Below are 24,623 nucleotides of genomic sequence, written 5' to 3'. Positions count from 1 at the left end.
TCGAATTTTCGGTATATCGTAATTTCGTATCGAAAATTTTCGATACGATACGGTATCGTATCGTAAGTTTTCGATACGATAACGATATGAATTTCCTTATATCGCGATATATCGTTTTATATCGAATATACGGCATATATCAATATTTTTGGTATATCGAATTATATTGAAAATCAATACATATTGAATTATCGATATATACCGGATATATCGAAATATAATGAAATTCAATATATTTTTGAATTAATTTTTGTGTTATTTTTCAGTTTCGAAATTATATTTTTTGATATACAAGTATTTGAAACGGTACGATATTTCGGTATATCGTATCGATCTTTGATATATCGTTCTGAACGATATATTGAATTTCGGTACGATATATCGAAATATCGATACGATAATGATATTGATATTATCCATATCGAAAGTTCGATATATCGAAACATTTGATACGATAACTATATGAAATTCTTTCATATCGATATTTTCGATACGATACACGATACAACGTTTTCGATACGATATATCGTATCGACCCACCCCTATATGTAATAGTTAATATTCTTATCCTGCCCGCATGGACAGCACAATTAATTACAAAGGAGTAGAGTTGCAACAAATCTTCTTATCCTCTGCACAGTGTATAATATGGGTAATTGTAAATTGATCTACTCCTGTTGTATACATGTGTCTTCGTCCTGAAATAAAAGTTCACTTTGATTTTGTTTTTATTGAAGTAAGCCCTACGAGTACTACATTAATTCCATTTCAATCCCATTTTGATATATAATTAATACTTCATCCATCACTTAGAAATAGATCATATTTTCTATTTCGTCCATCCCATACAAATAGTCCATATCCATTAACCGATCCCACCATCCACTAGTTTCAACTAATTTTTTTTCTTCTATCTTACTTTACTAAATAAACATTAAAACTCATGCTAACCCCAAATGGTCTATTTCTAAGGTATGGAGGGAGTATATAAAAGTGAAACCCAATTCCATAAACATTTTCCACTGTGCTACTTTATATAGTATTTATTAAGAGTGGAATGGAGTGAAGTATCTAATAAGATTAAAGAAATTTTAAAAGTTCGGCATGAACAAGTTAAAAAGAGTGCAGACATATTTAGGGTATAGCTGGGGTGCAGACAAGTTAAGTAGGCGAAGAAGAAAGAGATTGATTGGTTTGACTTGACGGTAAAGCCTATAAATTAATTAGAGTAGATAGATGGTATGTAGCTGAGCATCTACTATGAATCTTATTGAGCGCGGAAGAGGTGATTTGATTCAGTCCACAGATTCGAAAACAGCCATGGTAAGTAACCTATCTTCACACACTGCTATATATAAGTAGCTAGCATTGTTCCTCTTCTCCACATCAAAAAACATTCATATTAACTCAACAGAGCGATGAAGGGTAGTATTGGTGCGGCCTTGTTTGTGATGGTGGTGGTGCATGCGGGCGCGGAATGCGACCCGGTTCAGCTGTTTCCGTGCCTCGGGGCAATGTCGTCGGGGCAGTGAGAAGTTTATGATCTGAATATGATTGAATCAAAGAGAAGAACAATCGTGTGTTTATTATTGATTGAACAAAAAGTGAGATTACAAAGAGAGCTATGCGTTTATATACTAAGCGCGAGAGCTAAAAGCTTAAGCTAACCAAACACAAAATATCTGATGCCAACAAGGATAACTAACAATCTAACTAAACTAGCCGTTGAGCTAAGATAGCCGTTGGCTAGAGTCTCGAAGCTTCCTTCTCTTCCACGATCTTACGTCTGCATGGTTGAAGCATGGCTCGCATATGTGCTGCTGTACGTATATGATCTAATAGCCCCCCTCAAGATGGACTATACACAGTTGTGAAATCCATCTTGGATAAAAGCGTGTGAAAAGGTGTCGTAGATAAGGGCTTAGTGAATATATCGGCAAGTTGAAGGTTGTTGTTAACATGGATAGGTTTAATAACACCTTCAAGTAATTTTTCTTGGACCGTATGGCAATCGATCTCGATATGTTTCGTGCGCTCATGAAACACAGGGTTTGAACTGATAAAAACCGCGGCTTGGTTGTCACATTATAGTGGAACCGGTTGCTTGATCTGTACACCAAAATCCTTGAGTAAAGCCAAGATCCAAACAACCTCACAGCAAGCCAAAGCCATTGCTCTATATTCGGACTCGGCAGAGGATCTAGAGACCGTATGCTGCTTTTTAGAACGCCAAGATATAAGAGAACTACCAAGAAATAAGCAAAAACCTGAGATACTTCGTCTTGTATCTGGGCAAGCAGCCCAATCAGCATCTGAAAAAATGCTTAAGGTTGGAGCTGCTTGTGTTGAGTAGAAAAGACCATGTCCCAGAGTACGTTTCAAGTATCTAAGAACTTTTTCAGCAGCGAGCATATATCCAGTGCAAGGTTTAGCCAAGAATTGGCTGAGTTTATTAACTGCAAAGGTAATATCAGGTCGGGTTATGCAGAGATAAACCAAACGGCCAATCAGTCTTCTATAGGCTGTGGGATCAGGAAGAAGATCTCCTTCATCTTGCTGCAGAGTCTTAGAAGAATCCATGGGAATATTAGATGGTTTACAGCCAAGGAGCCCAGCATCAGTCACTAAGTCGAGGGCATACTTGTGTTGTGATATGAATATTCCACTGGGATTTCTAGCAATTTCAATCCCAAGAAAATACTTAGGAGATCCCAAATCCTTATATTTAAAGTGATTAGTAAGGAACTCCTTGAAGCTTGTAATTTGTGCATCATCACTTGAGGCCACAAGTATGTCATCTACATAGATGACTATCCCAAAGAATGATCCATCAGTAGAGTGTTTATAAAAGTAGGAATGGTCTGATGCAGATTGGGACAAGCCAAAACCAGCCAAAACCTGTGAGAATTTCAAATACCATTGCCTTGAAGCTTGTTTAAGCCCATAGAGAGATTTTCTGAGCTTGCAAACAAGCTGTCCAGAACCTGCTGTAGCCTTTACATCTTCTGGAATGATTAAACCTGGTGGTAATGCCATATATATTTCTTCATCTAGTTCACCATATAAAAAAGCATTGTTAATATCAAGATGTGCAAGCTTCCAACCATGTATAGCCGCAAGAGCAAGAACTATTTTCACGGTAGTAAGCTTTGCAACAGGTGAAAAGGTGTCATGGAAGTCCACTCCAGCTTGTTGTGTAAAGCCCTTAGCAACCAAGCGAGCTTTGTACCTCTCTACTGAAGCATCTGCCTTAAACTTGATTTTAAACACCCATTTACAAGAAATGGGAATTTTTTCTGGAGGCAGCACTGTAATCAACCATGTGTTAGTCCTTATCAGAGCTTGTAACTCTTCTTGCGCAGCCAATACCCACTCGGGGTGTTGAGCAGCTTGTTTGTAGGAGGTAGGTTCAGTAAGATTGGAAAGAAGAGTGATGAACTTGAGATAAGGCTGGGAGATTTTGGCAAGAGAGAAATATGAGGAGATGGGATACTTTGAGGAGGAAACTACTGAATTACATATGTAATCAGTGAGGTGTGCTGGGGTTTTGATGACTCTTCCTGAAGTGGAACGAAGTGTTGGTGTAGAAGATGGAGCATTGACATTCTCGGGTAAAAGAGAGTCTGACTGAGGCTGAGATTGATGAATATTTTGCTGTGCCAGAAAAGGTATAGAACAGTTGGTATTTTGGAGAGGTTGAGGGTCTGATATTTCATGAAGAGAGTCTGGGAATTTGGCTGGAATTTGCTGAGAAAAAGGAAATTCTCCCTCATGAAAAACAACATTTCGGCTGATGAAGATGTTGTGATTTTCTAAATCCATCACTTTATAGCCTTTGTATCCAGATGGATAGCCAATAAAGATACATTTTGTGGCTCTTGGTGAGAACTTATCTCTGCCTTTCTCCAATGTTGAGGCAAAACAAAGACATCCAAACACTCTTAGGTTTGAGTATGATGGGGATTTGTCAAACAAGAGTTGGAAAGGTGTCAATTTATTGGGTAAGACAAACGGTGGAAGTCTGTTTATAAGGAATGATGCTGTTAAAATGCACTCTCCCCAGAATTCAACAGGTAAGTGTGACTGAAATAATAGACTTCTAGCAACATTCAAAAGATGTTGGTGTTTTCTTTCCACTCTTGAGTTTTGTTGTGGAGTTTCAACACATGAGTGTTGGGATATTGTTCCATATGTGGAAAGCAAAGAAGATAAATTGAATTCAGGTGCATTATCAGACCTTAACACCTTTATCTTCTTAGAAAACTGAGTTTGGATGGTAGAAAAGAAGTTTGACATTATGTTTGGGACTTCAGATTTCTGAGTGAATAGGAAAGTCCAAACAAAACGAGAGTGATCATCAACAATAGTGAGGAAGTATTTGAATCCATTGTGTGTAGGAGTATGAAAAGGCCACCATACATCACAATGGATCAAATCAAAGATGGCTGAGGATTTGTTTGTGGAGTCAGGAAAAACTGGTTTTCTTTGTTTAGCTAATGGACAAATATGACATGAAGAAGTTTGAGAATTAGAAGCAGATAAAAGTCCAGACAGAAGCTTGAGTTTATTTAAGGAAGGATGTCCCAACCGTTGGTGCCATACATCCAAACTAACAACAGAGTTTACAGAAATAGTTGGATCAGAAACATCAATATGTGTGGAATTCTGAGAAGTACTTGAAATACTGGTTGATGATTGAGGTAAGTCAAGAATGTAGAGGTTTCCAACACGTTTACCCTTCCCAATCATGATCCCCCGTGTAGCTTCCTGAATTTGGAAATGATTATGAGTGAGGGTGACAGTGCATGAGGTGTGTTTAGTCAATGCACTAACAGAAAGTAAGTTGAATGAAAAGGAAGGCACATGTAAAACAGAGGTGAGGGTGATTTGTGGAGTGAGAATAACAGTACCTATATGAGTTATAGGAGCTGTTTTCCCATTAGGTAAATTGACAGAAGCATTGGATATTGGAGAAGCTGATGTGAGCAAAGATGGATCATAACAAACGTGGTGTGTTGCACCTGTGTCTAAAATCCATGTAGATAGGCTAGAATATGATGAAGATAAACTAAAAATAGAATATGAGATGCAAACTGTACCAGAGAAAGGTGCAGTCTGAGATTGTGGATTTATGTGTGAAGTTTGAGCAGAATCAGAGGAAGTGAGAGAGGATTGAGTGTGGAACTGACTTTGCAAGAGATTCACAAGCTGCTGATATTGATCTAGACTTGGTAGATTTGCAGGAAGAAGCTGAGATCCAGATTGAGATCCCTTCCAACTGGATGAGTCTGAATTTTCTTCAACAAAATTGACAGATTTCTGTTTATATGGAGTGGATTGACCGAATCCAGTTGGTTTAAGCTTGTCTCTTCCATATCCTGGAGGAAAACCATGGAGGAAGAAACATTTATCAACATTATGATTAGTTTTACCACAATGAGTGCATAAAAACTTGTTGAATCCTCTGCCAAAGTTTGAGGTAGCATTAGCAAATGGTTGTTCACTTGAGATTGGAGTAGAGACTGATGAATATGATGATGATATAGCTTTTCCATCAATGCGTCGTTGTCTCTCTTCCTGAATTACTAAGGAGAACACCTTAGAGAGTGAAGGCAAAGGAGTAATCGCCAGAATGTTGGATCTGATCTGTGAGAAACTAGGATTCAAGCCGATCAAAAACTGCATTGTGCATTCATTTTCCTGGTGCTGATGCCATCTGCTTGAGCTATTACAGGTGCACCGATTACAATTGCACCAGGAAATAGGCTGAGTACTCTTAAATTCATCCCAAACTGATCTCAGATTTGTAAAGTAGCCACTAACATCCAAGCTTCCTTGATTAAGAGTCATCAACTGTTGCCTTAGTTGATAGAACCGAGCAGAATCTCCAAGTGAGAACCTATCTTTCAGATCTGACCAAATATCATATGCATTATCCAAAAACATGACACTAGAGCAGATTTGTTGTGAAACTGAGTTGCGGATCCAAGCAACAACCATGCTATTGCATCTAATCCAAGCTTGATAAAGTAAATCATCTCCATTTGGTCGAACTATAGATCCATCAACGAAAACCAATTTGTTTTTGGCTAGAAGAGCTGTAGTGAAGGAACGACTCCATGTGGAATAGTTAGATCCAATCAATAACTGTGGAACAAGGATCACACCTGGATTATCACTCGAATGGAGGAAGTAGGGGCTTGATGTGTCATCTGATGGAGGAATTGGAGCACGATTATTGTGTCCGTTCATGTTGAAGTCGAATCAGAGATGATGTGCGGAAGTAAAAAAAATTGCTCTTGATACCATGAGAAGTTTATGATCTGAATATGATTGAATCAAAGAGAAGAACAATCGTGTGTTTATTATTGATTGAACAAAAAGTGAGATTACAAAGAGAGCTATGCGCTTATATACTAAGCGCGAGAGCTAAAAGCTTAAGCTAACCAAACACAAAATATCTGATGCCAACAAGGATAACTAACAATCTAACTAAACTAGCCGTTGAGCTAAGATAGCCGTTGGCTAGAGTCTCGAAGCTTCCTTCTCTTCCACGATCTTACGTCTACATGGTTGAAGCATGGCTCGCATATGTGCTGCTGTATGTATATGATCTAATAGGCAGGATCCGTCGGCGGAGTGCTGCGCTAAGCTCAAGGAGCAGCAGCCCTGCTTCTGCCAATACATGAGCAACCCTGACTTCAAGCCTTACATTGACTCTCCCAACACCAGGAAAGTGGCTGCCGTCTGCGGCATCTCCACTCCCACTTGCTAATTTAATAACTACTCCTCTATGTATGCTTCTTTCAATAAAATGCCTACTTTGTTTCTCAATTTCGCTTTTATTCTCAATTTGCAAACTGCGTTACTACTGCTTCTATAACAATAATTTTACATAATTAAATAATTAAATTCAATTTTTCGTTTCACGTTTTCCACCCACCTACTGTTTCTACATTACTCATATTTTACTTCGTATGTATTCCTGGGTATGAACTCAAATTCTTTGTCACCATAGGGATATTACGGGAAAATTATCAGATTAAATCCTATTTTTCTCGTCTCAAAACTGTCATAAACTTTTAATAATATCAACAACAAAAACCCAAATTATTATATATTTGTACCAATGAATGTCGACTGTGCATGATTATTCTCATCACAAATCTATACCCTTAAATTCTAGTATTAAAATAATACTTAATAAAATAAAATATTGAAAAGTAGATAACAAAAAAATGAAGAAATGAAGTGGGGCAGTATTTTCATCAAAAGTGTAATTAAGTTCCAACCACATGTGATGATATTATTTAACTTCACATGTTTAGGAACGACCTTGAGACCTTTCGGTCAGAAGAACACAGACGAAGTTTAATCTCCAGCCATTAAAATTTTTAATTTTTCATTTCTTCAAATGGTTTTAGACTTTTTAAGAGCATCTCCAGTAAGACTGGACGTCAAATAGCCCTCACATAGCCTTCACACTGCCACATCCTCAGCACTACAATTCTCCTGCCACATCAGCTTGCCACATCAACTGGACATCAAATAGCCCTCACATAGCCTTCACACTACCTATCCACATCACTAATAACAATTATATAATTTAATTTACACTCGTATCAACATACGGAATTTAATTTACGAGACAAATACGGAAAATTCGAATAATAATATTAAAACTTAAAAAGTACATTAATTTTTAAAAAAAGTACAATAATTTAAAAAAAAGTACAAAAATTAAAAAGTACATTAATTTAAAAAAGTAAAACAAAATCACTCCTCGCCGCCGTCCTCGTCTCCGTCGTCGCCCAGCGCTTCTTCACCGTCGTCGCCACCGCCTCCGTCGCCACCTACGCCGCGGCTATTCCTGCCGGTGTCCCTCCTCATCGCCTCCAATTCTTCACGCTGGCTCTGGAGCAATACACGAAGAAAATCCTTCACCTCGGGGTCCACCGCCGCTTGGAAGTCGGCTAAGGTCTTCACCATTTGAGCGCGCGTTTGTTGGCGCGCGAAGAATTTGAGCTCCTCGGTAGACCTGCCGAGGGGGGATGTCGAATGGACCCCCTGGGAACTCGGGGTGCCCCCCCTCGCAACCTGTTGCGCCCGCCTTTGGCCAACCGGGCGAGGTCGGCGACCGAACGAACGAGGAGTCGGGACCTCCTGGGCCGTCTCGGGGAGGTCTGTCGAACCACCGCTGCTGCCGCTATAATCTCCGGTATAGTTCAGTTTCTGCCTCTTCGGCCAGCCAGCGTCGACGCCTGCCCGGAATTTCTCCGACTCGTTGAGCACAACGTAGCAGTTCCAGTAGGTGAACTCATAGTACTTCTTTTGCGGATCGGGGTAGGCTCTCTCCGCAATCCTCCTGCAGTCTTCATCTGTTTGGCCACTGGTCTGCATGCGGAGGGCGTTGGCGTACAAACCCGAAAATCGAGAGACGCCAGACCTGATTCGGTCCCAGCACTTCCGGACCTCCTCCCCGGTGCACGGTCTCCCTTCAGGGCAAAATGCCCTGTAGGCTGCGGCTATCTTGGCCCACAAGTTGACGATCCTCTGGTTGTTCGAAACGAGAGGATCGTCGCAGACACTCACCCACGCCTTGGCAACCGCAACGTTCTCCGCGTCCGTCCACTTCCTCCGGCCCCGGATTTCGGCCTCCGGCTGCGACGACTCGCCGACCTTCTTGGCCTTGCCCTTCTTCTTACCCCGCCCTACTCCCTGGCTTTGAATGAGAATTTCCGGAACCTCGTTAATATCAAAACCCAAGTCCGCTAAGGAGAAGGTCTCCGTATACTGTGCATCCGTTGGGGTCGATGTGTGCGAAGAACCGGTGGAAAAATCAAAAGTCGGCCGATAGGCGTTGTCCCCCCGTGCGTCCCCTGCGCCGGGGGAATCATCTACTGCGCCGGTGTAATCATCTGCTGCGCCGGTGGCTGCATCCGGGGTGCCCACCCCGGCATCATCTGCATAGGGGGCTGCATGCCGGGTGCCCACCCCGGCATCATCTGCTGCCACGGGTACATGTTGTAGTACCCGGTCATCGGAGGCCAACCACCTCCCCCAGGAGCCGGGGAAGTATGGGACCCTACCCCGGGAGTCGGGGGCGTCTGAGACCCTACACCGGGAGGCGGGGGAGTCTGAGACCATCCCCCAGGAGTCACTGGAGTACCTTCGTAGTTGTTCTCCATTGCTCGTTATTGATCTTGAACTGAAAGTAAGGTAGAGAGAGTACTCGTTAAAACAAGTGGTGCGAATGAAAATGACGTTCAAAGCGCGTATATATAGTGTTTTCGAAAAAAAAAAATTTTAAAATCTGACGCCGGTTTGACGCCGAATAGGGGTCCTACAATGGCGCCGTGAGGATCGGCGTCGGAACCGGCGTCATCGCGCGAATCGGCATAGCCACGCCGATTTTGACGCCGATTTCGCCGACGCCGGTTCCAATGGTTCGGCGTCAGAACCGGCGTCGGTGAAAAATCGGCGTCGCGATTTTGACGCCGGCATTGGAGATGCTCTAATATTGTACCTATGTGTGAATATGAAAGTATACTTTTGCGGTTTCGCCACGTAAAAATTATCCTCGGTATTTCCTCGACCACAAATCCTAGTATATTATATCCATATTATTGAAGTTTAAATATTTATAAACTAGAACAATAATATAGGACTTAATAGGACAGTTAAATATTATAGGACAGTGAAATATTAAGAAATGTACATTATTTAACCACTATTAGCGAATTTTTTGCCACGTTTAGTATATTATTAGCAATTAAAAAAAGTAAGAATAATTTTTTTGAAAAATGAGTCTTACTACAAGTAATACTCCATTACATAAATGATCAAATATAGTAATAGGGTATAATATAAAAAACCAAAGCAATTAAAAGAATAGGCAATAAAAAATAATTAAAACATACTCCACTATTATAAATTAATATCTAGAAAAGAAAATAGAAGTGCAAATAATTACATACACTACATAAAAAAAAGAGCTCATTAGTGACGAAATTAATGACAGCGACTGATAGCTCAAGAACTTGTGACGAATAAATGACTTGAAAGCATCGGTCACTAATTAGTGACAGATAAGTTCGTCACTAACACGAAACTTACCATGTTGGCCGCCTACGTTTTCGTCATTGAGTGGGTTAGTAACTGTAGTGACGGACAAATTTGTCACTAAAAATTTTTAGAGACAAGCTTTTTATTGACGGATCTGTCGGTACTGTGTCTGTAACTAACCTTGTTAAGTAAAGAAATTTCATTATCTGTCACTAAATAGAGAGTTTTTTCTAATGATAACTAAAAGAACTAATTACATAAACAAAAGAATATGAGTTTAGAAATAAAACAATAGAAGCGCAAGTAGTTAGTAGTTAGTACTTAGTATGATTTTCAATCCAAATGGCCAACAAACTCTGCCGGATGCCTGGATTTGTGTCGGATGCCTGGCTTCGCTAGAGGTTTAATCGAATTCGGGTTTAAGTGTGGGCCACAAACCCTTCTTAGACTAGTGTACACCATGTGGGGACCGTGAGCTATTTGTCGCACATTTGGCCGGTCTAGTGACCGTCGTGGAATGTGGCCACATTCCCGGTTCACGAGTTTATTTCAGATAGTGTATGGACAATGGAAAATGGTTGGCCGACCGATTTTTATGGAAATGAAATACTGTTAGTGTACTAGGGTTCTTTTTAAAGCTAAACCCCAAGGTCACTCGAAATGGGCTTGACAATTATTTTATTATGCAAATATTATTTTCTGCAAGTGTTCACTAAGTATATCAAGTACTCAGCCCTGCATGCGTTTTCCCTATGTGCAGGTTGAGCTATGACGAGTCGTGGTGGGTGTTGAGTGGAGCCTTGAAGTCTACTCGTTATCTTGTACCGAATGAGTCATGTCTTCACACATGATGTCATTCTTTTACTCTTGATTGCTTCCGCTAAGACATATTCCTATTTTGAATAACGCGGAGATACAACAAGCTCATTACTCCGATATATCTTGTGATTATTTAATAAATCATTTTGGTTATCTAATTCTGTCCAAGTATGATGTTGCTTCAAACCCCCTTTCTTCCCCGCTTCTAATATTCTTCCCCAGTCGCCATCAACCGTTCTTTCTATCATTTGAAAGGGCGAGCATGACAAACATAATGTGAGAAGAGGTTTGCAAGTTAGAAGAGCTTAGTTGACGTTACAATTATCTTCCCTTAAAACGACACTGTTAATTGAGAGAGAGAACGTAAGGAGTCTTAGGAGCCCTTAGGAGTTACTAATCTAGGATTGACGCCCCTAGTGTCCGTAATCCACTTTGTACCGCATGGACAATAAATACATGACTCGTTCTAGTGAAGTATGAACTGTGCTAGGGTGTTGTAGTTGGAATTTGTATAAACCATAAATATGAAAGCACATCCCTAGAATTCTTTGATCTCATTTGTTCATATTTGTGTTTTTATCTGCAATCTTTACTTGCTTTCGTTGCTTTTACAATTTTATTTTCAAGAAATCAAAAATAATTTGTTTTCTCCGAATAGTAGAAGAAGCATAGTAGAAGGTACACAATCTGTGATAGTTTTCCATGTGTTCGATATCTGGTACTAACCTTTAGATATACTATTTCTTCCTTCTATACTTGCAAGTAGTTGTAGTGATAAAAAATAGTGTATCATGAACGCACTAAACAATAAGACCAAATTGACTTTTATCCATATAAACTGAAAAAAAAATTAAAAATATGTTTGACTTTGTAAAGAAAAATGAGAGTAAAAATTAGTAGAATGTTGGAACACTTTATATATTAATATTATAATAAAATAATTTAATTGAAATCTCTTTATCTAAAATGAAAAAAGTTTACGAAGTTTTAAGCGGATGGATGAAGTATTTCACATTGAATATAAATCATGGAGTATTTTATCTACCAACGACTTAGGAAAAAAAAGAAAACAATTCTGTCGTGATTAGGTCGGTGTTAATGCGTACTCTTATTTAATACTAGTACTATAATTTATTAGCATTCAACTTCTAAATAATGCTTAAATAATTAAGTTGATTGCTACCAGTCAACTTCTAAATAATGCATAAATAAATTGATTTTTATTATCATTTTGTGTATTTATTTTATGTTAGTATACACATAATTTATAACTAAACTCTTTTGTGCATTCAGTGGAGAATCTGGGGCGGGAGAGGGTGGTGCGACTAATTTTTTTTCATCCGCACGTCAAATTGTCATGTCCGCTCTCTCTGTTTTCCTCCGATGTTGCCTCAAAGATCAAAAGAAATAGTCATGCTCACCGCAAATCAAGCTAATAGTATGTATTCCGCACCCTACGTTAGCGAATTTTTGATTTGCCACCGTGTATATTTATTAGTATATGTTGGTATACACATAATATATAACAAGTACTCATAGTTGAATTGTAACTAACGAAGTACTCCTTTCGTCCTAGAGAATAATACCTTCGGTGAGACACTACGGGATTTTATACACTTTTAATTTAAGAGTGAACTACAAAAATGGACCCTGGACTATGAGTTTATCTCGCTCATAGTTCCTAGACTTTAAAAATATCGTCAGACATCCCTGGATTAAAGGTTTTTCTCAAATTTGGTCATTTTGCCATTTTTTATGCGAAAATACCCTTTTGAGCATTTGGGCAATTTGGTCTTTTTATACTTTTAATATTTTAAATCTGATATTATTTCAGTGATGTACTAAATCTGATATTATTTCAAAATTATCATTCTTCTTCCATTTTGTCATCCTTCACTTTGTTTCTTTATTTCAATATTAGATTTAATTTTATAAAATTAAATTTTAAATTTCAATTTTTAAATATCAATAAATTTTTATTAATTATTAAAATTATTAAATAACAAAAAATTAATAGTTTTAATCAATATTTGATAGTGTCTAATAATTAATCAATAAGGTATGCCGACGCCAACTTAGTTTTAATCAATATTTAATAGTTTTAATCATAAATAGATCATATAACACGATTTATTCTGAAATAAATATGCATCCAATGTAAGACTAATATAATTTTCGTTTATAAACAATCAAAATTAACTAGAAAATTTCAACAAAAATACTCTTATATAAAATTTTTAGTAGTGTCAAATTTTTAGTCAACTTCATAACATTTAATCACAAGCAAGTATAACTAACGAAGGAAGGCTAAATAGAATAGCTTTTATTTTTCCATCATGATTAATACTCCCTCCGTCCCATTATAAGTGATGAATTTCTTTTGGACACGGGAACTAATAAAATGATATATATTGAGTTAAGTGGAGAGACTAAAGTATGAGAGAAGAAAAAGTAAGAGAGAATAAAGTATGAAATAGAGAATACAGTATGAGAGATGGAATAAAGTAAGAGATAGTTGAAGTTTTGTTTTAGCTAAAAAGGAAATTGATCACTTGTGGTGGGACAACTCAAAATGTAAAGTTGATCACTTGTGGTGGGAAGGAGGGAGTATTATTTTTATGTACTTCTTCATTTCAGCGGAATATTATATTAAATAACAAAAATTAATAGTTTGAATCAATATTTATAGTGTCCATGAATTAATAGTTCTAATTAAAAAAATTTATTGATATTTAAAAACTATATTTAAAATTTAACTTTATAAAATTAAATCTACATATTGAAATAAAGAAACAAAGTGAAGGATGACAAAAAGGAAGAAGAATGATAATTTTGAAATAGTATCAGATTTAGTATATCACTGAAATAATATCAGATTTAAAATGTTAAAAGTGTAAAAAGACCAAAATGACCAAATGCTCAAAATGGTATTTTTGTATCATAAAATGGCAAACGGACCAAATTTGAGATAAACCCTTAGTCCAGGGATGTCTGACGATATTTTTAAAGTCCAGGGACTATGGGCGAGATAAACCCATAGTCCAGGGACCATTTTTATAGTTCACTCATAATTTAAAGAGTTTAAGTAGAAAGAAAAAAGGTTGTTGAATGTTTTAATGCGGAAAAGATGAATAAAATAAGAGAAAGAAAAGGTTGTTGGATGTTTTAAAGTACGAAACATGAATAACGTAAGTGTCACGACCGCATTTTGCTAAGGATAGCGAAAGCGGGTAATCCGCAACTAATAAGAGGGATTAAAGAAAATGGGGAATGAAAAGGGGTAGAACTCAAGGAACTTGCCGAAAAGGCCAAATCGATTGATACAATAAAATAGAAGCCAAGTATTCAATTACATGGTCTCAAAAATAGAATAATCATCTCATCAACTAAATCAGAGTTCGATGGTGAGACTTTGAAATTCTCACTTAACAAAAGTACAATGGAATCAATCCTTACTAAATGACTTCGTGTATGAAGACACGAATCGTCAAAAGATCCACTTGATTAATTAATAACATCGACTCCGATCAATACTCCTTCCTCTTGATGTTCAACATGCACATTTAGAAATACATGCAGGGCTGAGTACAGGAGTACTCAGTGGACACGTGCCGAAAAGTAAAACATACATTATATAGTTGTCATCCATCAACAATAACACACGGGGGTTTTCTTAAAAAGTCCGGGCTTACTAAATTCTTTTGTGATCTTAAAAGTCCGACTGATCAGTCTAAGTTCTCCATAACTCTTGCCATATTTGAGAATCGTGTACCGTGAAGGTGGCCACCTTCACGGACACCATAGCCGGCCAACCCTCTTGGATGGCTCACGGCCCTTGTGCACAATATTCTGAATAGGATTTGCGGTCCTATTGGAAACCGAATTCGTTACATAGCTTTGGCGTCACCAAAACCCTCGGCATATAGCCCCAACAGATAGGCCTAAAAAACAAACACTTTATGGCATGACAACAACTTGAAGAATAATCACAGCTTCATTTTGAGAAAAGATGATATTTCATAATTTCGCAACTATTTGATTTATATCCACACTAATGTGCTGGATATTAAAAGAAAGCCCACCTGATACGCTTATCTCCAAATAACAACTCTCGTCTGGCCTCACTTGCCCTTGAATAATTTATCATTTGAAAATAAATAGCGTAGCACGCTAATTAGTATTTGAACTATTTTTTCTGATTAAAGAATGCATGCATCCTAAAGGATAGCACCTATATCTTAGTCTCGGCTTATAGGATTTTTCTTAATCCTACCTCGGGCTTCACTGCTCTGCAGAGTTTAATTATTCTCTTTACTAATTCCAAAAAATTTTATTTCTCTAACACAATTATTTGTGCTCTTATTTAATAAAATATGGATTCTTGGAAGATCCCTTCTATTTCCTTTCTTTGAATTCTTCTTAAGGCTGCCCATGGCGTTGCGGGGCGACGCCGGTCTGCCCTCGCTTCTCCAACTTTAATATTTTTCATATTCAGAAATTTAATATTTTATCTGAGAATTAATTAATTAAGCTCCAAGTTCAATTCCTTAAATTAATTCTAACTTCATATAATTAAATCTCGCCCCAAAACAATTAAATTAGTAGTAGTCCTTATACTCCATGAATCGGCCCATTCTATGATGAAATTCCTTGGCCCAAACACTAAAATGAAATCAATATTTTACTGGTCCAATTCAAATTAATTAGAAAGGCATAAAGCCTTACTCCTCAGCACCAAACCCATCGGTTTCTCTCTCTACTGCCAATCGCCAATTTCATCTTCTTTATTCTTTCTTATAAATCCCTAATTGAAACATTCAACAGCATTTCCCCTTCCTTCTTCCTCATTTCGTCGCCAACTCCGGCGAGAATCAGTCACCGCCGTTCACGCCCTCCTCCGGCGTCTCTCTCCCTTCTCTATTCATCTCATCTTCCCCTAATTGAAGAACCCTACTGTTATAGAAGAAGGCAACGCCTCCATCTTCTCCGTTGAGCCTTCCGCCGAGCTCTCCCTCCAGCAAGCAGCGCTGCTGCCTGCGTTATCTACGGCTCCCTTTGACGAGTTCTCCGTCGCCGGCCACGCCGCTCGCTGCATGTGTCGCTGTTTCCGTCTCCCGCCGCTAGACGAGGCAGCAACGGTCTCGCCGGCGCTGCTGCTGTCGATTTAGCCCCGCGGCTTCGCTCGGCTTTCCCCGTCATCGCCGGGCAGCCTTTACTCACTAAGCTAAGCCCTCTACTCTCTCTTCTTGGTGTGTTCTTTTCTTAATCGGAGCATGTAGTGTAGAATAGGCTCAATTGTGGTATTATTTCACTGGAATTGGTCTTTGGCTATGGTATTAAAGTTCTGACTTTTCCTTTGGGAGCATTTAGCTCACTGTAGTGAGTCCTTACTCTTATACATGATTTATGTGGAAGGATTTTGATGGTTTTCTACTGTTCCATAATTGGTGTGAGGATCCTATTGGAAATTCTAAGTTCTTGAGCTATCTATTTGTTCTATATGATGCAAAGAGGGTGTTGAGGGGATTAACTCTCGGTTGGAAATTCTTTGCTGTTTTCTTGCTGCCAACTCCTCTCCTCGCTCCTCCCCCTTGCTGCTATCTTCCTATGATATAATGTGAAACTTGGGTGTCCGAAAAGTGGGGAGGGGAACGAAGGCTGTGGTCTCTTATATAGCTCAACTATTTGACATTTTGTACCTGAACTTTTGGAGATTGTGCTTCTATTTTGGGGCTGCATTGTTGGCTCTCTTTTGGGCGTTGTGATATAGTTGTTCACTCCAAAATGGTGTAAGCTCTGGGGACTGCTCCCTTAGCAAATTCCCTACTTCCTTGGCTCTTGTGGAGGAACAAAACGGTTTCTCTATTTGTGCTTGTGCTGAGGTCATGAGACTTTGTCTAGAATGGTTCTATTTCCATTTTGTAAGATCCTTGGCAGCTCCACATCGTCCTTATGGAGCAGCCTCTGTGTTGCTTTCTCGAAGATCCTTTTTCTCTTTTATCTTACTCCCTCCGTCCCTGAAAGTTTGTCACATTTTTCTATTTCCGTCCGTCCCACAAAATTTGTCACATTTCACTTTTTACCATTTTTGGTAATGGACCCCACATTCCATTAACTTATTACCACTCACATTTTATTATAAAACTAATACTTTAAAAGTAGGACCCACATCATACCAACTTTTTCAACTCACTTTCTATTACATTTCTTAAAATCTGTGTCCGGTCAAACTGTGACAATATTTAAGGGACGGAGGGAGTACATCATTCTTCCATGATTTATTGCACTTTGACCTCATTCCATTTTGGTATCACTTTGACAGGTTTGGTAGGCGTGGAGATCTAGTAAGAGAGACTGTCCTCCTAGCCCCATTTTGGAGGTTTTTGGCTGTCCAAGAAGAGGCATTGGCTGGAAAATTTAGAGTTTTGTGGGGAGCCAAATCCGAGAAAGAGAGAAGAGAGGGGAGTAGTATCTTTGCTCATGTCATCCTCATTATCTACTTCCCCAAAGTAGCTAAAAGCCATGCCTAATCCTTGTACCTTGTAGTAGTGTTGGTATCTAAAAGCATGTACTATAACATCCTTAGGGAATGAATAACGCGGAGGGCCGGGCCGCAAATTGCGAGTCCCGGCCCGTCCTGCGCGTAAGAGGGGGGCGACTTGCGGCCTAGGCCGGTCACGGGGTCCGGCCCGGCCCGGCCCCGCGTTAGCTGGTACGGGACGTGACGGAGGAAGCAATTTTTGCCAAAAATTGGAAGAGGAGGAAGAGGGAGGAAGAGGGAGGAGAGGAAGAAGAGGGAGAGGGAGATGGGTGACGGAGCCCAATTTTCTGATTTCTGGTGCAATTCGACGAGGAAGAAGAGGGAGGGGGAGAGGAAGAAGAGGGAGGAAGAGGGAGAAGAGGGGCGGCAGATCCAATTCTCTAATTTTTCATGTTTTTTGCATTTTTTTACATTTTTTATGTTTTAATTTTTAGTTTTTTTTGCATTTTTTGTTATAATTTTTTTTTTGCATTTTTTATGCTATAATTTTTGTTTTTTTGCATTTGTATTTTTTTCTAGAACTTGTAATTTCTTTTTTCGAATGAACAATTTATTTTCCCGGTTTCAATTGTTCAACGTATTGCATTTACGAGTCAAATAGGTTGAAATTGTGAATAGTGTTAATTATTAGTTGCGGCTCGGGTTGCGGCCTGCAGGGTTAGAGCAGTTGGGGCCTGGGCCGCAACTGTAGAGGAATGATGACGTGGAGGGGATTTGGGGCCGGAAATGGGGACGGGGTTATTTATGCTCTTATTTCCTTGCAATAATACTTCTTGATTTTCCTCAAAGTGTAACCACATTTCTCTAATAAAAGTATCTCATTTACTTTTATCCTTGAAATAATTTCTATGCACTTTGTTTCTCCCAACAACAATAAAGCCGGAAATTACAACGGAAATTCTAAACGAAAATTAATTAAGCTAATAAATCTGATTTATCTCGAAAGAAAGGAACGAAATTCCGGGGCGTCACAGTAAGGGACATAAAAGATTGTTGAGTGTTTTAAAATAGGAGAGATGAATTAAGAAAGAGAGATAAAAAAACAAGAGTATATTTTATTATTTTCTAAATCGGTAAGGGGTCATTTTCAATAGGACTATCACGACAAAAAGTGGATCATTTTCAATGACACAGAAAGTGTATATAAAAGGACAAATTATAAATATAGATCAAATTTTTGTTTGTCCTCCAATTTAATAAATCACTTAAGTTTTAATTGGTTTGAAATGATTCTAGAGCGGGAAATTTGGCCGCTTGCATGTATAATAGTATTAATATATTGTTGATTTTTTCAACCAAATGATATATGACTAGGAGATATCATTTAACTCACCGACAATGACGTTATGTATGATTTTACGACTTTCGTATAAAAAAACCATAGAATAATTGCGAACAAATTCAAACTTCATGATTATCCAACTCAGTTACAAATTATAGGACGAGACATAATTAGAATTTCTAGAAATTTACTAAAAGAATCAATATATTGTTAGTTGTTAATTAGATCATCTCCAATTCTTTACATCAAACTCAAATTCATTTTAATGTAAATCTCACATCAAATAGTGATTTTACTCAAATTATTTATATTAAACTTAAACTTAAACTTAAACTTAAACTTAAAAGGATATTCTTTATGTCACCATTTTTACTCATAAAATTTGCAAAAAATGATTTGGGTTTTTTTTAATGTAAATCTTTTAGATATATTTTACTCAAACACCAAAAAACGGGACTGGTTTTAAAATATCATCAAGATAATTACCTATTCTATTTTGGATATTTTTTTTGGTTTGATACAAAACCTATTCTATTTTGGATATTAGTGTATAATTAGAGATTATATACGCTACTCTTCCTCATAACGAACGGTGTAAAACTTGGTGAATGATCTTATTAGTTGACTTTACAAGTTGGTTGTCTGATGTTTTATTTTTATTATTCCCTTTGCTTTGTCCGCATAAATCAATTTTTATCGTGATTATTTATTTTAATATTTGAGTACATGGCAAATAATTAGAAATTTTATTAAATTTGGTCAAAGTTTAGTATGCTCCACAATTTTGAAAATTCACAGAAAATATAATGAAAAGCGAACTGTACTGGAAATGCAGCAACACCTTCAGCTGCGGCCCCAACATCAGCGGCATCGGCTACCCCTTCCGGGGCTCCAGTGATCCGGACTGCTGCGGCCACCGCAGCTTAGTCCTAAGGTGCGACGAGGGCAGCAACGCGACGACGATGGAGATGGCGGGCCTGGCATACCGCGTGCTGGAAATGGACCAGGTCCAGGAGATGCTGAGGATCGCGAGGGAGGAGACGATGAGCAGCGCCTGCCCGGCCGTGATGGCGAACACCACCCTCGACTACTTGGTGTTCGACTACGCTGCCACCTGCATGAACTACACGTTCTTCTACGGCTGCCGTTTCGAAAAGGCTGTGCACATTACGCGCGTGGCTTGCGGTGGAGATGGCGGAGATGCGTATGTGGCTCCTTGGGTGGTCCCTCCGCCTCCGGTTTGCGGTGCTAGTGTGGTGGTGTCGGGGGCTTTGATGGCGGTGGATAAGCCTCTGGACGCTGCGGAATTGGAGGAGGCTCTGAAGCATGGTTTCCAGATCAGGTGGAAGATGGATGCGGCGAGTGTAGGGCGTCGGGAGGCCGCTGCGGTTATGATTTGGCAGCCAACAAGACTGTCTGCTATTGCCCTCATCTGCTAGCGCCCCGATTTCCAAGGGTATCATCTTTTTAATTATTTTTATTTTAACTTACATAATTGCATTTCATATTAAATGATTTAGATATCACCTATTCAATCAAATTTAGTCCGCCCTATATTTCTCATGCTTGCGCCCCTATTTCCAAGGGTATCATCTTTTTAATTATTTTTATTTTAACTTACATAATTGCATTTCATATAAAAGATTTAGGTATCACCTATTCAATCAAATTTAGTGATTAATTGGACATGTATTATAATGTCTAGATCAATATTGCAACAATAAATATCTCATTGTTTATCAGATCAGATTTTAAAAATTTGTTTAATTTTGTAAAGAAAACTTAGTAGAAAAATTAATGAAATGCTAATTTTACTTTTAATTTAGAATAAAATGTGAATATAATGAAAGTAGTTGAATCAATGTAAGGTTCATTTGCCAAATAGTACAATAAAACTGAAAGGAAATACTCCTTTCGTTCCTCATTAATTATCATCTTTTACTATTTTCATATGTCCCCCATTAATTGTTTATTTTTACTTTTTACCATAAATGGTAAATATACCCATATTCCACTAACACATTCAACTCATATTTTATTATAAAATTAATAAATAAAAGTGTGACTCATATTCTATTAACTTTTTGAATTCACTTTGTTTTACATTTTTTAAAACTCACGAAGAAACTAAAGTATACAATTGTTGGATGACAGAAGGCAATATTTTTTACTGAAAAGGTGTAAAAAGAAAATTAAAACATTTAATGGCAAAGGGAAAATGTACCATTTTATGTGGGGATAGAGAGGAGAGCTATCAAAGCAACTTCAATGGAAAGGATAAATAAAAACTCAGAAAAAAAATAACCAGTAACATGTTTATCTTTTATTACTTGGTTGTCTTACAGAACAAGTATTTAGAAAATGTATTTATACTTTTTTAAATTTCGTAAAGCTATAATTATGTATTTAAAACTTATTTATGTTTTTAACTTATTTAATTGACTATAATTAAATCTGATTATGTATTTAAAAAATAACCAGAAAAAGTATTTAAAAAATAACCACTAACATGTCTACACATAACAGTGTTAATTATGTTTTTAACTTATTTAATTGACTATAATATCTTGAAATTTATGATTTTTTCAAAAAAGATATATTTACCTCATGTTTTTAGTAGGGGTGACGCCCCGGAATTTTGTTCCTCTCTTTCGAGATAAATCGGATTTAGTAGCGTAACTTAAATTTTTTTTAGGAAACGTGTAATCTTGAAATCCTCGTTGTATTTTCAACTTTGGAATAATCTAAGTATTTTCGTTGGAAAGTAAAGTGTAAGGAATTATTGCTTCAAGAATAAAAGTAAAAGAGATACTTTTATTAGAAAATGGGATTTCACTTTGAGAAATAAAAATACAAGAATGATGGAGATACAAATGGTACATGCTTACATATGGGAAATAGACTACACACTTGTACTACACTTCTACTTTAGGGGCTCCAATGCCTAGTATTACATGAAAATGGGAGTACAACTTTGTCTACCTCTAACCTAGAAGGAAGGGGTTAGCCAAAGAGGAAAGTAAGACGAGATAGTCATGTGAGCAAATCTTCATCTCCTCTTCTCTTCTCTTCTCCTCCATCTTCTCGAAAGATTCATCATCATAAGACTCCAAAAATTTGGACAGCCACTACACTCCAAGCCTTACATCTCAAAGACTCACTTTACCTACAACAAGGTTACACAAAAGAGAAATGCCCAATAAAGACCAAGAGTACCAACAATTCCTCAAATAACAGGGTGAGAAAACAAGATCTCCCTTATGCCAAAACTTACACCAAGGAGGCAAGAGGCTTCTGTCATGCAAAAAGGGGAAGGAACCCATAGCTAGAAATAGAAGAGCATATCCTTCTCAATGCTAACACCAAAGGGGTAGTAAAGCTTTTACCTCAAATCCAAAAGATGAGGGAATCTTTATCCCAAATTATCCACAAAATGCCATAACTTTTCTCCTATAAAAGCAACCCACCACCACCTTCCTACACACCTTCTTGACACTCAAAAATTCACAATTCATACGAGGAGCAACAAGGGATGGGAGGAATGGCAAGAGAGCAATTCAACAAACAAGAGGAATTCCATAAGCAAGGTAAACCCCCATAACTACACTGTAACGCCCCGTTTTTCTAGACCTAATTTGTGAACCCTAAATTACTGGTTTAATGATATTATTGCAAAGTCCGTGAACTAATTGCTAGTGAATTAATTGTTGAGTGAAATTTGTCGTTGGACTACAAGTTGTGAAATAAAATATTTCGCGAATTTAAATAATTCCTTTCCGTGAGGAATATATTTATTGAACTCAATTTGCGTACTGGATCGAATAATTGGACAATAATATAAAGGTCCAGTCCGTGATAAATAAATTATGTACTACACAATTTAAAATAAAATACAATGGACCGTGAATTAAAGATTCTCCTTGATATTAATTCAATTACTAAATAAAGATCCTACAGATATCTTCATCCTCCGTAATGAGATATTCATCCTCCATAATCTACAAATAAAATACCAAATAAATTCAACTAAATCAAAAATAAGGAAAAAAATGAAATAAAAACAAACCTCCCCCTCAATACACGTCTAAACCGTTTCCCCCTCTCCCACTCCCTAAATCTCTCCATATCAATTAACCACCCCCCTCTCTATAATACTTCTTCACAATCATTCTTCCCTATTTTTAATTCGTTGCAACGACTCACAAGAACAAGGCAACTCTCACTCAATAGAGTACAAGCCGCAACTCAAAGATCGAATTCGAATTCAAGTCGTTTGCAAGGACAAAACTACCTTTCTCTCCATTCCAATCTAGCCGAGTTCAAGGTAATCTGCAAAACATTACCTCTCACTATTCTACTAGTTTTGGATATCAAACCATTGCAAATTTTCTTTGGCAGAAACTGAAAAATTAAGAGGGGAGAGAATGGAAGCCGAAATCTCTTTTGTTCGAGCCATTTCATTCCCAATCAAAGGTACACCAATTCCCCTCAACAATAGCCTCAATTTTGTGCACCTCATGAGCTCGTAACCAATCTAACAATCTGATAATCAAAACAAAATCGAATAAAGATTGAACCTTTAACGAATCGGGTTGGTATCAGAGGTGTCGGGGCTGTATCGGGGTCAATCGGGGCAACGGAGTGGCAGAGACTGACCGACGGCTCTGGTGGAGTTTGGTGGTGCGACGACTGAATGCCGGGAGAGACGACCGCAGTTGCGTCTGACGGCGGCGGTGACTGAGGCGCTGAGCGACGCTCTGTGCAGCGCCTGCCGACGGCAACGATGCCTACGGTGCGACGGAGGAACGACGGCTCGGCTGGACGGTTGTGTAGACGACGCAGCCAGCAGCAGCTCTGCCCGGCGGCGACGGAGCAGCGGCACGACAGCAGCACCAGTTCTCCCGGCGAGCGGTGGTCCCCGACGTGGTGGTCGACGCGTCCGGGAAGCGATGATGGAGCAGTAGGTGAATCGGATGAGGCGACGGTAGATGGAGGATCTGTTCCGATTTGGGACGAGAGAGAAATCGAGATAGAGAGTGAGGAAGAGATAGACGTGAGTGAGGGATGAAGGAGAATGTGGGAGTAAGGATTTGGGCCTTTGTAATTTTAAAGGATTTGGGCCTCAAATTAAATTGGAGAATTTATTAAATCTATGGGCTCCATTTAAATCTTTATGCCTTAAAATTTTATTTGGATGTATAAGGTGGGGAAGTAATTAAGCTTTTAGGCTTTTAAATAAATCTTTGGGCCGGTACTTAATCGTGACGGAATTATTTAATTAAATCCCGAATTAATTTTTGAAGTGAATAATATACCTCAGGCCCGGAATATATATATAATTTTCTTAACAAAGAGAAATAGTTGATAAGTGCCCAAGTGAAAGCTGTTTCGATCAAACTGTTCGATCAAACTGTTCGTAAGTTTAGATTTGATAAGTGCCCAAGTGAAAGCTGCGTGTATACGAAAGTTGATAAGGTGAATGTAGTGTTCTTAGTATTATATGTAGATGACATTCTTCTAATTGGAAACAATAAAAAGATGTTGTCATAAGTACGAACATGGTTGTCGAACCAGTTCGAGATGAAGGACATGGGAGACGCGGGACACATACTTGGGATCAAGTTCTTCGGAATCGAGAAAAGAAGATGTTGTGCTTATCTCAAGAACCTTACATCAACACAGTACTTAGTCGTTTTAGCATGCAGGACGCCAAGAAAGGTTTCTTACCTTTTAGACATGGCATCCATTTATCTCAAGATATGTGCCCTAAAACGCCGTCTGAGATACAAGCAATGAGAAGGATTCCATATGCTTCGGTTGTTGGAAGTCTCATGTATGCTATGCTTTGTACTAGACCTGATATTTGCTTTGTTGTTGGCATGGTGGCAAGATATCAGTCGAATCCGGGACAAGGAC

At 38.3% G+C, this 24,623-nt stretch overlaps 1 long non-coding RNA gene across 1 annotated transcript; it reads right to left on the bottom strand.

Moving 5' to 3' along the window:
• Positions 1-21,519: 21,519 nt before the first annotated feature.
• LOC121763470 lies at positions 21,520-24,073 on the bottom strand. The gene is made up of 2 exons (XR_006042439.1): positions 23,285-24,073; positions 21,520-21,873 (listed from the first exon to the last, which is right to left on the bottom strand). It is a non-coding gene; the product is annotated as an uncharacterized LOC121763470 (long non-coding RNA).
• Positions 24,074-24,623: the final 550 nt, after the last annotated feature.

This window comes from Salvia splendens, chromosome 14 (assembly GCF_004379255.2).
Source record: "Salvia splendens isolate huo1 chromosome 14, SspV2, whole genome shotgun sequence".
NCBI classification, from domain to species: Eukaryota; Viridiplantae; Streptophyta; class Magnoliopsida; order Lamiales; family Lamiaceae; genus Salvia; species Salvia splendens.
Note: the sequence above shows the minus strand (reverse complement) of the source record. Positions and strands in the feature narration are given on the sequence as shown.